At 45.7% G+C, this 14989-nt stretch overlaps 1 long non-coding RNA gene across 1 annotated transcript in view; it reads left to right on the top strand.

The window, feature by feature from the left end:
• LOC149997400 (uncharacterized) overlaps window positions 1-14397 on the top strand; it is a 31496-nt gene extending 17099 nt beyond the window's left edge. The window contains exons 2-4 of the long non-coding RNA XR_016514321.1: window positions 1085-1222; window positions 12732-12995; window positions 14299-14397. This is a non-coding gene — a long non-coding RNA (uncharacterized LOC149997400). The remainder of the gene's footprint in view (window positions 1-1084; window positions 1223-12731; window positions 12996-14298) is intronic.
• The last annotated feature ends 592 nt before the right edge of the window (window positions 14398-14989 follow it).

A 14989-nucleotide genomic window follows, 5' to 3' on the forward strand; every position in this document is an offset into this window, starting at 1 on the left:
AGTAACGGCCCCAAAGCACAAAGGCGGTGACGCCCACCAGGCAGACACAGCGAGGAGATGCGTAACTTTGTTTCTTGAAGTGGAAAGGTGAGCACAGTAGAATAAAACCTTTTGAGAGAGACCACATTCACGTAACTTGTATTACAGTACATTGTTATAGTTGTTCTGTTTTATTATTAGTTATTGTTAATCTCTTACGGTACCTAATTTACAAGTTAAACACATACCATAGGTATGTATGTGTAAGAAAAAAACAGCATATATAGGATTTGGTACTCTCCGCAGTTTCAAGCATCCCCTGGGAGTCTTGGAATGTATCCCCCAGAGAAAAAGAGGGACCACTGTATACATAAAGAAAAACTTAACTAGCTGCACACTTGAGATTTGTGTGTGTTGCACACAACATTGCGTGTGTTTCATACCCAGTTAAAAAATGGAGGGACATTGTCAATTTTTGAGTGCTTGCTGTATGCTGGACACTAGGTCTGCTTTTCTTTTCATTTATTCATTTAATGAGCGCCTACTTGTCCTAGGCACTATCTAGGTCCTCAGGTCCCAGCAGTGAACAAAAAATTAGACGGAGCCCCTGCTGCATGATGCTCACAGTTAATATCAAATAATCACACTCATAAAAGTGAAGTGACAAGTAAAGGGCATATCTGTATGCAGAAGGGGTGTCTCCTTGCCTGGGTGGGGGAGTCAGAAAGGCTCCCCTGAGGAAATGAAGTTGAAGCAGAGATCTAAAGGATGAGGAGGAAATAACCAGCCAGGAGGGGAAGAGGACATTTTATGTAAGTGGAACAGCATGTGCCAAGGTCCTGTGGTAGGAAGAGGCACGCCACGTTCAAGAGGGCAGCGAGCAGCATCAAGCAGGGCACTGGTGATGCAGGGGAGATTGGAGACGCAGGCTCAGGGAGCTGAGGTGGCTGCCCCAGACCCCCTGGCAACTGCAGCAGTGGGTGGAAGCCAGTATTATCTAGTTCTCCTTTTGCTCACTGAGACAGAGTGTGGACGTGAACGGGAGAGGCGGCCTGTTTCCACCTCTGGTGGGGTGCCAGCTGTCCTCATGCTCGCTGCCTCTCAGCTCCACAGGGCCTGCTGATGGGGGTCACCATGGAGCTGTGCCCCAAAGAACAATGCTGGGACACCCTGCTGAACATCTGCGTCTCCTGCAAGTCCATGTGCAGTCATCCAGTTCCACGCTCCTGTACAGCGTTCTGCAGTGAGTTCTGGTGCCTGAGCCAAGGGGATGGCTTCCCAGCGGCCCCTCCGGCCCCACTGCTCTTGGGTGCCTGAGGAGGGGTTGTGGAAGGACACGTACGGTGTGGCATCTCTCTACCCTCATCTTTCTGCTGTGGCCACACTGGCCTCTCTGCATTTCCTTGTGCATGCTGCCTTCTTTCCCACCTCGGGGCTTTGCACATGAAAAGCATTTGCTCATCTTCTTCCCTGGCCTCCTCCTACCCAACACTGAGTGTCAGCCCAGATGTCGGAGGGCTCCTCTGACTGCCCAGGGGGAATTAGGCTCCCTGTCCTGCTCTGTTCTCCCTTTCTTTTGAAACTTTTTATTATAGAATTATTGGACATAGAGAGGATAACATAATAGATCAGCTTTAAAAGCATGCCTTTCTATTCCCCAACCAATTGTTTTAGCTTACGTATTTTAAAGCAAATCCAAGAACTCATGTCACTTACCTGTAAATACTAAATCATGAATCCCTAACATATAGGGTCTTTAAAATATACCTTCAATGTCTTATCACCCCCAGCAATGATGCCTTAACATTGTCTTTACTCAGGCCATACCTAATTTTCTCTGGTTGTCTTGAAAAATACAGTTTGCTTGCTGTTCTTTTGCATAATTTGTTATTTTCTTTAATGGAACTAATCACAACTTGTATTATGTTCTGTCGTGTATATTTGCTACGTGTCTGTTTCAACTACCACAATGTGAGTTCCTTTCCTTCCTGGAACTTAACACAGTGACTGACACATAGCAAGTGCTTCATAAATACTTGCTGAGTGGAGCTCAGAGAGGCTTAGTGACTTGCCCAAGATCACACAGTATGATAGTGGAAAAGTTAGGATTTGAACCAGCACTCTCTGACTCCAAAACCGTGACTGTGAATCACTATCCATTAATTAAGTGGAGCACTCATGGTGTCATTCCACAAGTATTCATGAAACTCTCTAGTCCCATTAAAATAGGAATTTCTCATGACCCAATAACAGAAGGTTATTATCTAATGGGAGAAATGACTACATTTCAAGCTATAAAAAGTACCATAAACTGCCACAGCAGGGAGAAACCACCTCCAGCTGATGGGCTGGGGAAGGGAATGTTCTTGGAGGAAGTGCCCCCTGAAATGGATTGTTGGAGTCTGTAGATGTAAAAGTCAGAAGTGGGCAAAGAGCACCCCAGGAGAAGAACAAGTGTGGGTGAAGGCATGGGTGTGAGAAAGCCCAACAGTGAGAGGTTCCGGGTCCCGCAGCTCCCTCAGCGCGGATCAAAGAACTGACTTTGGACGGACTGTCTGAGGAGAGAAGAGGGGAGGGTCTCTCATAGGCGATCACCGACCACTCCTTTCTCAGTCAGGGTTTCTATTGAGTTTGCCATGTGCAGAAACGCAGGGGGTAAGCACGCAGACCTCCCCCAAATGGTTGGGAGTAACAGCAAAGGGAAGCATAAATCGGCGCAGGGAGACAGACAGCAAGACTGTGAGGAGCCAAGGCATATCACAGAAGTCCGCGTGTCTCTTTTTACTGAAACACTTTGTTTTCACATTCTACTGAGAAGAATTTGGGGATACACACTAGCAAGCAGGCTTCATTAGCTTCAAAGAGTACATTGCATTTCTATTCTACTTCTAAAACCCCCTGGAGTGTGGGACCAGCAATATGGTACGTGGGGCGCATTTGCTAGCCAGTTAAGGCATATGGACCCCTATTCTGGTTGTGGCTCCACACAGGCCTCTGTGCCATACATACCAGTCTTCCACACAAGAGGGAAGGTCAAGACCCAGAGGAGAGGCTGTGTGGTCAGGTAGTGAGGGCTGGTGGTCTGGAGAACTTGGGCATCACCTGCAACAGTCACACCAGGGTCCCTGAGGAGGGGAGGAGGTCACAGAAAACCCCAGGAACACCGCTGCCATCAGGCTATCTCCATTATGAGTGGCGCTGTCAGTGGTCCTGTGTGGCTCAGGGGAATCCCGGGGCTAGGCAGCACAAGGGCAGGGGTCACTGTTACGATCAGGATCATTGGAGTCTTTCCTGAGATCCCAAATTCACCCTCTTTATGGTCTTTTTCTTAATCTTTCAAAAGCATAAGTGTTGGTGTGTTTGTGTTGCAAAGAGGCACAAATGAATATTTTACTTAAACCTTCCATTAACTGAGCTTTCCTGTAGTACATGTCAGGTACTGTGCCAAGAACTTCAAATCCTCGTAACAACCTTAAAAAGTCAATATTGCTATTACCTCTGTCTGAGAAATGAGGAAACTGAGGCACATAGAGGTCAAGAGTAGCAGACCTACTTGGCTTTGAAGCTGTGCTGTTAAGTTGTGTCTTGCATTGCCTCTGAAATGTGCCCTTAGAACCCCCCCCATGAGAGTCACATTTTTATACAAATAGAATCCTGTTTTAAAGACAATGGAAAGTCACCCTTTGAAAGTATAGGTTTCTGCGATGCTCTCAAAGGTGCTCTCTTAATCAAAGTGTGGTCAGGCCTACTTTGCTTGTCTTCTGCTCCTTGGCACTGATACCTGTTTAAGCTCCTGCAATTCCTGTTTACTATTAAGACAGATAAAATACTAAAAATTTGAGTTTTCCTGCCTTACTTCTACCCCGCTCTCCCAACTTGCCAAGGAGAATGCTGGCTTTCCTCTCCAATCCTTATGTTGACATAAAATATTTTCCTTTTTTATGAAGCTTGAAACATGTAAATAAAGAACTTTAGTGACAATATAACCTCCTACATATCAGTTTTAAAAGATAACCGAAAAGTCCTTATATGTATAGCGACTAAAGCATGCACTTATAAATAATCTGCAGGTCAAAGGATGAATAACAATAAAAAGTAAAAGCATTTAAAACTAGATATAAAAAATACTACGTATCAAAATTAGTGTGATATGGCTAAAACAGTACTTAGAGGACAATGTGTAGCCATACGTTTGCATATTGAAAAAGTACTCAAATTACCATGGAATTGCTTTGGAGGAATTAGATTGTGATTTTTTTTTTTTTTTTTTTTTTTTTTTTACTTTTAGCCCTTTGAGCCCAGATTCACTGTTCCTACAGGTCTCTGTCACCTACTAACATCACTCATTTCTGTCTCCCAGAGTTATTCAGTTGCCGTAAGGAGCAAGGCAGGTACTATGACCATCTCCTGAAAGACTGCATGAGCTGTGCCTCTATCTGCGGACATCACCCTAAACAGTGCACATACTTCTGTGAGAACAAGTTCAGGGGCCATGTGACCCTCCAATCAGAGCTCAGGAGACAGAAGACTGGGAAAGCTGAAACCAAATCAGACAACTTGGGAAAGTACCAGGGACCAGAGCACAGAGGCTTAGAGACAGGTCCAGGTAAGCTACCTGCATGGTTTTTGAGTGGGTGGAAGGCCAGGCACCAGGACTAAATAAAGAGGGTCCTTTTTATCACAGGATAAAAAAGAGAAAATAGGTAAAATACCCAGAAGTCTACAGGCAGGCAGCAGGAAAAGAAAAGACTTGATCATTGAGAGACTTCTTCTAAATTAAAAAAAAAATTCAAATACCGTTGTCATACAATATTATATTAGTTTCAAATGTACAGTGTAGTGTTAAACATTTATATAACTTATGAAGTCATCCCCCCAGTAAGTAAAATAGCCATATGACACCATACATAGTAATTACTGTGTTACTAACTATATTCCATATGCTGTACTTTACATTCCATGAGTGTTTATATAACTGGACATTTGTACTTCTTAATCTCTTCATTTTTTTTATCCCATCACCCCCACACAATCTGGCAACCGTCAGTATGTTCTCTCTATGAGCTTGTTTCTGTTTTGTTTATTCATTTCTTTTGTGTTTTAGATTCCACATAGAAGTGAAATTGTACAGTATTTGTCTTTTTCTGACTTATTTCACTTAGCATAATACCCTCTAGGTCCATCCATGACATTGCAAATGGCAAGATTTCATTTTTTCTATGGCTTAGTGATATTCTATTGTAAATAAGAATCACATCTTCTTTATCCACTCATCCATTGAGTTGCTAGGTTGCTTCCATATCTTGGCTATTGTAAATAATGCTGCATTGAACACAGAGGGACATATATGTTTTCAAATTGGTGCTTTGGATTTGTTTGAATAAATACCAGAAGTGGAATTGCTGGGTCATTTGGCAGTTCTTTTTTAAATTTTTTAATGAAACTCCATGCTGTTTTCCATAGTGGCTGTGCTAACCTGCATTCCTACGAACAGTGCACTAGTGTTCCCTTTTCTCCACATTGTGACCAACGTGGGTTTGTTGATTTATTGAGGATATCGAGAGGGGTGAAGTGGTTTTTCACTGTGGTATTAATTTGCATTTCCCTTATAACTAGTAATGTTGAGCATCTTTTCATGTGTCAATTGGCCATCTTCAGAGAAATGTCTATTCAGATTCTCTGCCCATTTTTGTTTTTTATTGAATTGCTTATGTTTTGTGTGTGTGTTGTATGAGTTCTTATATATTTTGGATATTAACCCCTTATCAGATGTATCATTGGAGAATACCCTCTTCCATTCAGTGGGTTGTCCTTTCATTTGGTTGATGGTTTCCTTCACTGTGCAAAACTTTTTTGTTTGATGCAGTCCTGTTTACTTTTGCTTTGGTTTCCCTTACTCAAGGTGACATATCCAAAAAAATATTACTAAGAATCATGTCAAAAGGTATACTGCTTATGTTTCTAAGAGTTTTATGATTTGGGGTCTTGAGTTTGTCTTTAATCCATTTGAGTTTATTTTTGTATTTGGTGTAAGGAAGTGACCCAGTTTTATTCTTTTGCATGTATCTGTCCAGTTTTACCAACACCACATATTTAACAGACTATCTTTATTCCATTGTATAGTCGTGCTTCCTTTATCATAGATTAATTGACACTATAGGTGTGGGTTTATAATTGGGCTATTCTGTTCCATTGATCTCTGTGTCTATTTTTATGGTAGTATCATGGTGTTTTGATTACTATAGCCTTGTAGCATAGCCTTGTAGTATCAGGCAGCATGATGCCTCCAACTTAGTTCTTCTTTCTTAGTATTGCTTTGGGTATTCGGAGTCTTTTGTGGTTCCATATAAATTTTAGGATTTTTTTTCTAGTCCTGTGAAAAATGCCATTGGTATTTTGATAGGGATTGCACTGAATCTGTAGATTGCTTTGGGTAGTATAAACATTTTAATGATGTTAATTCTTCCCACTCATTAGCCCTGTATATCCTTCCATTTATTTATGTCTCCTTCAATTTATTTCTTCAATATCTTTTAGTTTTCTGAGTACAAGATTTTTACTGTCTTGATTAAATTCTTTTCTAAGTATTTTATTTTTTTAATGCAATTATAAATGTAATTGTTATTAAATTTTTCTTTCTGATAGTTTGTTATTGGTGTATAAAATGCAACTGATTTCTGAATGTTAATTTTTTATCCTCCTTTTCTGAATTAATTTATCATATATTGAATAAGAGTGGTAAAAGTGGACAAACTTGTCTTGTTCTTAACCATAATAAAAAGCTTTCAGCTTTCCACCTTTGCGTATGATGCCTGCTGTAGGTTTGGCATATATCCCTTTATTATGTTGGGGCATGTTTCCTCTATTCCCACTTTGCTGACAGTTGTTTGTTTTTTATAAATCGATGTTGAATTTTTTCAAATAGGTTTTTCGCATCTGTTGATATGATCATATGACTTTTATCCTTCCTTTTGTTGGGCGTATCATGTTAGTTGATTTGTAATATTGAACTAAACTTGCATTTTAGGAATAAATCCCACTGGATTATAGTGTATAACCTTTCTAAATATATTCCTGAATGTGGTTTGCTAATATTTTGTTGCAGATTTTTGCATCAATATTCACCAGGGATATTGCCCTAAATGTTTCTGTAGTGTCTGTCTGGTTTGACATCAGAGTAATGCTGGTCTTGTAAAATGGGTTTGGGACCCTTTGTCTCCTCTTCAACTGTTTGGACTCGTTTGAGAAGATGGGTATTAATTCTTCTTTGAATGTTTGGTTAAATTCACCTGTGAAGCCATCTGGTTCAGAGGTTCTCTTTGTTGAGAGATTTTGGATCACTGATTCAAGTTTGTTGGTAGGTATCTTCCTGATTCATACTTGGAAGATTATGTTCCTAGGAATTTATCCATTTCTTCCAGGTTGCCACTCTGCACTAACCCCTCTCTGGACGGTCCCCAACCCCCTCTGTTCTGACCCCTCTCCGGAGGTTCCTCACCCTCCTCTGCCATGCCCTCTCCATGGAGGGTCCGCTCCCACTCTGCCCTGCCCTCATCCACGGAGGGTCCCCTCCACCATCTGCCTTGTTCCCTTCATGGTGGGTCCTGTACCACTCTGCACTAACCCCTCTCTGGAGGGTCCCCAATCCCCTCTGCCCTGCCCTGTCCATGGAGGATTCCTTCCCATCTCTGCCCTGCCCTCTCCATGGAGGGTCCCCTCCCCACTCTGCCCTGACCCCTCCATGGAGCGTCACCCTCCCTGCCCTGCCCCCTCCATAGAGGGTCCCCTCCCCACTCTGCCCTGCCCCCTCCATAGAGGGTCCCCTCCCCGCTCTGCCCTGCCCCCTCCATGGAGAGACCCTCTGTATCCCCTTTCCTGCTTCTTCCCCATGTCTCCTGTCTCCTCTCTTCCCATGACTCTGCCTGTTTATCCCCTGTCCCTTCTGCTCTGCTCTGCTCTGCTCCATCTGGGTCTTCTCTGCCCCCTGCCATGGTTCCTCTATGGAGGGTCCCCCGTCCCCCTGTCCTGTCCGTTCTTCCACAGAGGGTCTTCTGTCCCCCTTGCCCTGTCCCGTCACTCACTGGTCTCTTCGGGGCGTGCGCTCCAGTCTCGGCTTCATGTCTTCCGGCCCCGGGCCGCGTGCCCAGGTCTCTGTACCTGAAGCACGTGTCTCTCCCTCTTCGTCTGTCTAAATCCTACCTGTGCTCTCAAGACCCATGTCAGATGTGATTTCCAATGTCAAATCACAGTGTGATCTTTAAAAACTATCCATCAGATCATGCCATTCTCGTGCCCACCCGAGGGCCGTGTCTTGCCCACTCGCACTGCCCTGCCCCCCAGCCAGCCTGGCGGTCTCTGCCCTGGGGGAACTTGCTGTCCTTTGGGAGTGGCCTCCCCAGTCCTCCGTGGGGCCAGTTGTATTACAACAGCCAAGTCTGTGTTTCATTAGGACAAGATCTTGGGGAGCCCTTCCCTGACCCTGCTGGGGAGTGCCTGCGGAGGTCCCAACCCGGCGCTGTGGCCACGGGTCACAGCTCAAAGACGGGTCACAAAGCTCAGACAGGTCATAGAGGTGTCATGACAACCATTACGGGTGAGCCCGGGGGCAAAGTCAGCCGTTGATGGAGGGACCGGGAGCCGAGGTTTCGTGTGGCTCCTGGAAGCCAGGAGTGGCTTTGGCAGGGACCTGGGAGGGAACTGTCCCATAAGGAGCAGATTCTGCCAGCACCCCATGAGCAGGGGATGGGGCCTCCAGAGACCCTGGACACCCCGGGGCGGAGCGCAGCCTCATGAACCCGCCTCAGCTCTCTGACCCACAGAACCTGTGATGGAGCACACACTCTGAGGTCATGTTAGGGCCACAGTAGAAAACCAGTGTCATCCCTATAACTCCCTAGTCACATCACCTAAATCTGTTTTCTTGAGGGCTCTTAGTATCTTCCGAAATACAGTGCTATTCTTCTTCACCTGTCTGTCTCCCAGCCCCTCTCAGCACCTGCAAGGTGGGCTGTTCAGGTCCCGCCCCTGAGACCCAGGCGCAGCCAGGACCACACAGGAGCAGACGCCACACACTTCTGATTTCATAAAGTTTTATTTTTGTAATAAAACTGATTCATGTACATATGATTCCTCAAACCTCTTTAGGACATCTCAAGTGAATATGTTCCCAATTGAAAGGAATCTTTTTACGTGTTCTCTGGTCAAACCTACATGTCAATTTTTGGTTCAGAGATGCACTTGCCGCTCTGTGAGGTGCCTCGTGGAGGGAGAGGGTCTGACTGCAGACAGGCTCACACTAGGACGTGCCTCCTGTCCCCCGTCCTCACACGCCAGCCCTTTGGCCTCTGGTGGCCAGTTGACCCTGCTGTTGCTTCTGGCGGGGCCGGGGGACTCCAGTGCAGTGGCTGTGACAGCCCTGGTGATTTTAACTCCTGTCGTGCACATGACTAGTCTGTGCTCATCGCCAGCTGAGTGTGGAGGGGCAGCTGGCCTCCAGGGCACTCGGTGGAGCCACAGGGCTGAGACGCCCTGGGTCCCTGAGTCGCTGTGTGAGGAAGATGAACCTCAGTGGCTCCCTGGCCCGCATCACAGGACATGAGGAGCAAGTAGATTTCACGGGGCCCAGACACTGAAAAGTCCATCCATTATGACAGCTTGATGTTATTACCCTCAGGGACAGAGCTTTTCTGGCAAATTATTCTCCCTGGCTTGACTGCTGAGCCAGTGTCGGACTTCTGATGAGTCACGTTCTGTCTCTCAGGTTCCTTTAAGCCCTGCTGAATGGGGTGGGGGTGGGGGGCTCAGGTACTCTCATGCTGGTGGCATGTTTTTTCTTTTATTTTTAATATTTTTTTCATATTTTACTGAATATTATTCTAAATTGTATCTTATATTTTGCTTACACCTATTTTATTATTTGCTCTTAGCTTTATTTTTATATTTTACTTTCAGTTTAATTTGTTGTTAAATTAAATTAAGATTGCCAAGTAAAATACTGGATACCCACTTCAACTTGAATTTTATAGAAGCAACAGATAATTTTTTAGCTAAATGTATATTTAGTGGTACTATTTGGTATAAGTATATCCCAAATATTCTGTCCTGTATTATTACTTATATCTGGAACCCCTATTTAGCGCAGAACTCTTTGGGAGGAAATCTGACGGAGAGCCCTAATTCCTGACACAGAGAAAGTGAGGCAGTTCGTGTCAAGTGGGACTGGGGCAGGAGAATGAGTGTCCCCCAGGAGGACCTGAGGAGCCCCATGTACCCAACCTCTCCTTCAGGGGTGGAGCATCCCCAGGGCAAGATAGCAGGAGTCACAGCAGCAGGCAACCTGCAGGCACTGTCCTGGCCCCTGGATATCAGAAGGGAGCCGTGACCTCTGCACAGTAGATTTCTCCCAAGCAGGACTGGCCCTCTTCCTTTGAAAATGTCCCCCAGGCTCCTGTCCTATGAGCAACAAGCCCTGAGGGGGCTCCTCTGGGAAAGCATCCCATCTCTCCTGGCTCCTAGGACCAACCTGCAGCTCCCTCCTCCAGGGATTTGGGGCCTTCAGGTGCTGAGGGTTAGAGGAAGGCTCAGTGAGAAGGTTGGCCAGAGAAGGATCACTTCCTCTAAGCTGCAAGAGCAAATGGCAGGGCTACCACCTGCCATTTGGGGCTCAGGGGTACAGGGGGCACGGTTCTGAGCAGTCTTCCTTCTGGGCCAGCCCACTCACCTTGAAGAAAGAGTTTGCTCAGCTTCCTGCTGGGCAGGAACCAGGGGTGTTGGGGCAGGGGGAGAGTGTGGTGGGGGAGGTAGGTAGTACACCTCCCAGGAGGGGGCACTGTCTGCATAGGCTCCCAGATCTGGGGTAGGCGGCAGCCATTCAAATACTTGCTCAGCAGGTGCCAAGCAGGCTCTCTCCCCTGGTGCTGAGCCGTCCCTGTGAGAGTGAGTAGTTGGGAGGGGCGGGCAGAGCTGGTCCCACCCCTGCCTCCTCCCCAGGGCTCCCACCTGCTCTGTGCCTCTGGCTGCATTCGCCCTGCGGGGAGTCTCCTGCTCTGAGGCTCTGCACTCTTTCAGCCAGTGCTCAGTGCTGGCCGCCCCCTGGGGTCCTCAGGCTGTATTCCAAGCGGTGGAGAACCAAACAGATGTGGTCTCTGTCCCACAGACCTGATAGTTCAGTGGCACGTGGGATGTGTCTGCCGTGGGGCAGAAAGGTGGGTGGGAGAGTGGCTGTGGGGGCGCAGAGCATTGTCCCCTGCTTCCTGGTAGTGCTGCCCTTTAAATAAAACTGGAGTCCATCCATTGCTTATCAGCTGCACCAACACCATCTCAGGGGTCACATGGAACCTGGCAGCCAAGTGTCTCTCTGCAAGCCCCTGTGTTCAGTTCACTCCACAGCAGCCTGAGTGATCTTCAGCAACAGTGGCAGCAACAGCACATTTTGGTTTTATTACAGAAGTGCCACATGCTCATGGTAGAAATTCAAATAGTCAAGGGGGCTGTAAGGTGAAAACTCAAAGGCAGAACCCTCACTTCCTAAACCCCAACTTCCAGGCCTTCTTCCCAGAGGCAGTCTTCTGTATTCTTACAAAACTTTTCAAAACATATACATGCTTTTATATGTGTGTGTGTATGTAATCACGTATACTGTACATATGCGTGTCATGATACCTCTGTGTATGATGTACTGTATATAACCTTAAAAAACAGCCCAAACTTCTCGCCTTCCATTTCCCACGGGCAAGTGCGTGCTGGAGCTATCTTCCTGTCACCATATCCAAGGACTGCCTGCTGCCCTGTTGTTCCCAGTGATTTGCTCTTATAAACAATGCTGCAGTGAAATCCATTCCTAACAGGAAGTGCTGGCCCCCTGGATCGTGGGTAGCAATTGCCCACCTGCCTCTTGCAGAGGCTCCCCTGGTCTCCACCCCCAAAGTCTGATATGTCTCCTCCCCCTGCCAACAGGTCCCAGACCTTTATCACGGTGACAAGTAAAAATTGGTGACTGATTTAAAAAATTAGGAGTTAGTCTGAGCTTTTAATGTATCTGTTATCCACATGAATCTCTTCTGCTGCTCTGTGTTGTCTTGCCTCTTCTTTCTACCAAGTTCTTTATCTTTCAGTCCTGAGTAGTTGAGGAAGTTGGCACATTGTCTCCTATATTGTTGTAAATATGTCTCCCAATGTTCCTTGGTCTCTGGACTTTCTGTATGTGTGTGTGTGTGTTTTACATTAAATTACTTTATTTTATTTCATTTCATTTTGTGAGCTATTGCACAGATAATTCCTTGATTTCAGTAATGACTTGCCCCATTTTCTACTTTGGGTTTCTATTGAAGTTGTCATTATAAAAAGACATACAATCAAAAAGTAAAGACTTTATAAGTTCAAAATGTAATAGAATAATTTCTCAATAAAAAAATTTCTAATTAATACACCATACAAAATGAGGAAAAAGAAAGTTTTAAAGTGATGAACTAGAAAAGGTTATTTCTTAAGTGCTGAAAATTCTTTAAACAAAACACTTGTCCAACACACTCTGCAGTGAGTTCTTATTGCTCAGCCGAACATGATGTCGGTGGTGGTAACTTCCTTGAGAGCAATGTGAACACTGAATTATTAACACTTCTTTAAGACGCTAAGTACCTAGAACAATGTCCGCCACATTTGGAGTGCTTCATGACTGTTAGCGGTCCTTATCCTCATTTCTCATCAAGTGCATTTCTTTCTCATATCTCTTCCCCGGTGACTTACCAAACAAGGAGCCAGAACCAGCCAAGATGGTGGGCAGAAGCAGAACGTGTGAAGAACCCGCTTCCCTGTTTTCTCCTCCACTGCCAGGACCAGCTTATCCAGACCATCTTCCAAGCCTTCCACAGCTGAGGCCCTGGCACAGTTCATGAGAAGGAAAGTGCCCCCCTCCCCAGGGTGTCTTCCACCCCCACGCTGATCACATGCACAGGCTGCAAGGTCACCTGCTCCCTGGCTCAGATCTGCCACCGCTGTCACAGACCCTCTCCTCACAGGTAAGGAGGACATCACAGGGATCACCGCACTCTTGAAATCGCTCTGGCTGGGGCTTGACTCTCGATTCCTCCCGAGGTGCGAGGTGCGGCAGAGCACGTTCCCGCTGTGGCGTTCTCTGTCTTTCCCGAGAAGGTCCTTGTACCCGTGTGTCTATGTCGCTGAGGAGTCGTAAACCCGGGGGAGATTGGGTGCTGGGCCTGGGAGCTTCCCTCGAGATCCGGTTCTGAAAGACCTGACACTGACCCCTTTTTTCCTGAGGACGCTGCGGACCTCCGCGTTCCTGGTCATGTTACTCACACACCCCAGGGCCACACAGAGCGGGGAGGGGGGACTTGGTGAGACAAGTGGGCTTCAGTGGCTGTGGGGACTCTAGAGCCGGTGGACGGCCACCTGGCCACAGCTTTTGCAGCTGCCTACTTTTGTATCTTTGCCGCAAAGGGGTTTTGCGAGGGTATGCTTTTCAGAATCAAATCAGTCTTTTCCTTCACAGTTTACAAAATCAGTTACTCTGCAGTCACAAAAGAAATATATTTATACTTTCTTCTCATGCTTTTATGGTTCAATTTTTATATTTAAATCTTTGATCTGCCTGCAATTTATTTTGATGTGAAGGAGATAGGCATGGATCCACACTGAATTGTTTTTCTAAATGGCTAGTTGCGTTCCCAGTGCTATTTACTGGATAATCCATTTCCCCCACATATTCTACATTTCTGCATAGAGTTGGATTTATTTCTGGTCTCTGTCTTGCTCTATTGATCTTTTCTCCTATTCTTGTGTCTAAAATTGTTTCATTTATAACAGCTTCATAATTTACAGGGTAGGAGGAAAAGTTGGTTTACAGTTGTGAGTATGCAAAACACACAATTTATTCTTGTATTATTATGTACTGATGACTGTAGTAGGTCATTTACAGAATTCCCCAATGTACAAAGTAGTGTAACCCCCAAAATAAAGCAGGTAAAATTAGTTTGATACTATTATTTATCTTGATGATTCAAAGTCTCGCTCTCATTCCAAAAAGTTAAATAACCAAGGTTTCCTTGTTTTTAAGTACTTGCAAATATAAAATAATATTAGGAAAAAGGATTCGTTTTCAACATCCTAAAAGTCAGGTTATTAAACATTCTGTCCAACTTAAATAGGCAGTTTAGAATAGGTCATATTACACTAATAACGCAATTACATACATTTGACTGTGCAGTAAAGTGACTGACATCTTTGTTGAGAGATATGGGCACAAACATTATTTCCTCGGGGTGAGGCATTTGGCTACACATTTGTCAATATCCTCTCCTACAGAATTTACGTCTCACGCAGAAAAGGCGTTTGAAAAGCAGAAATCAAGAAACCTCCAGCAAGTGGCAAACATCAGGTCCTCAGAACAAAAACTTGGCCGCTCATGAAAAGGTTGATATTGCTTACTGGCCAAAAAAAAAAAAAAAAAAAAGAGGGTGGCTGGGCGGAGGCTTTCTTTCAATTAGCTCGAAAGTGAAACAGAAAAATACTGGCTTTCCAAGTGAGCTCCTCTAGTTCAGTAATATTTGCATATCTCGCCTGGGTCTTTCGGTTACAAATCCACCCCCTTCAAGGAGCCCTGTGAGAAAGAAAGAACACCAACACCAATTCTCAAAGGTACTCGGCCATGCGCAGCCCATGCGCTTCATTGGTAGCCCCGACTTCCTGGTTTGCTTCTTCTGAGCCCAGTGGCGGGGACCCGGGAGCAGCTATAAGAGAGGGAGGGGCCGCCGGTGGGGCGGGGTCGCCGGGGGAGCCTGCAGGGCGCCTGCGTAAAGGGCCCGTCATTACAACGCCAGTTTGGGAACCTGAAGGCTTGAAGCACTGAGCTGCGGGGAAAAGGCTAAGGCTAAGAACCAGACCCGTGGAAAGTGTGAGTGAGTTCCAAGGTGACAGGGAGATTGCCCAGGACGCTCGTGTGGACAGTGGGGGAGAGGGAAGGGAACTGCGGACCTAGAACGGGGCGGGGAGACAG

The sequence above is a fragment of the Furipterus horrens genome, unplaced genomic scaffold, assembly GCF_987537825.1.
Source record: "Furipterus horrens unplaced genomic scaffold, mFurHor1.1.pri manual_scaffold_11, whole genome shotgun sequence".
Taxonomy (NCBI): Eukaryota; Metazoa; Chordata; class Mammalia; order Chiroptera; family Furipteridae; genus Furipterus; species Furipterus horrens.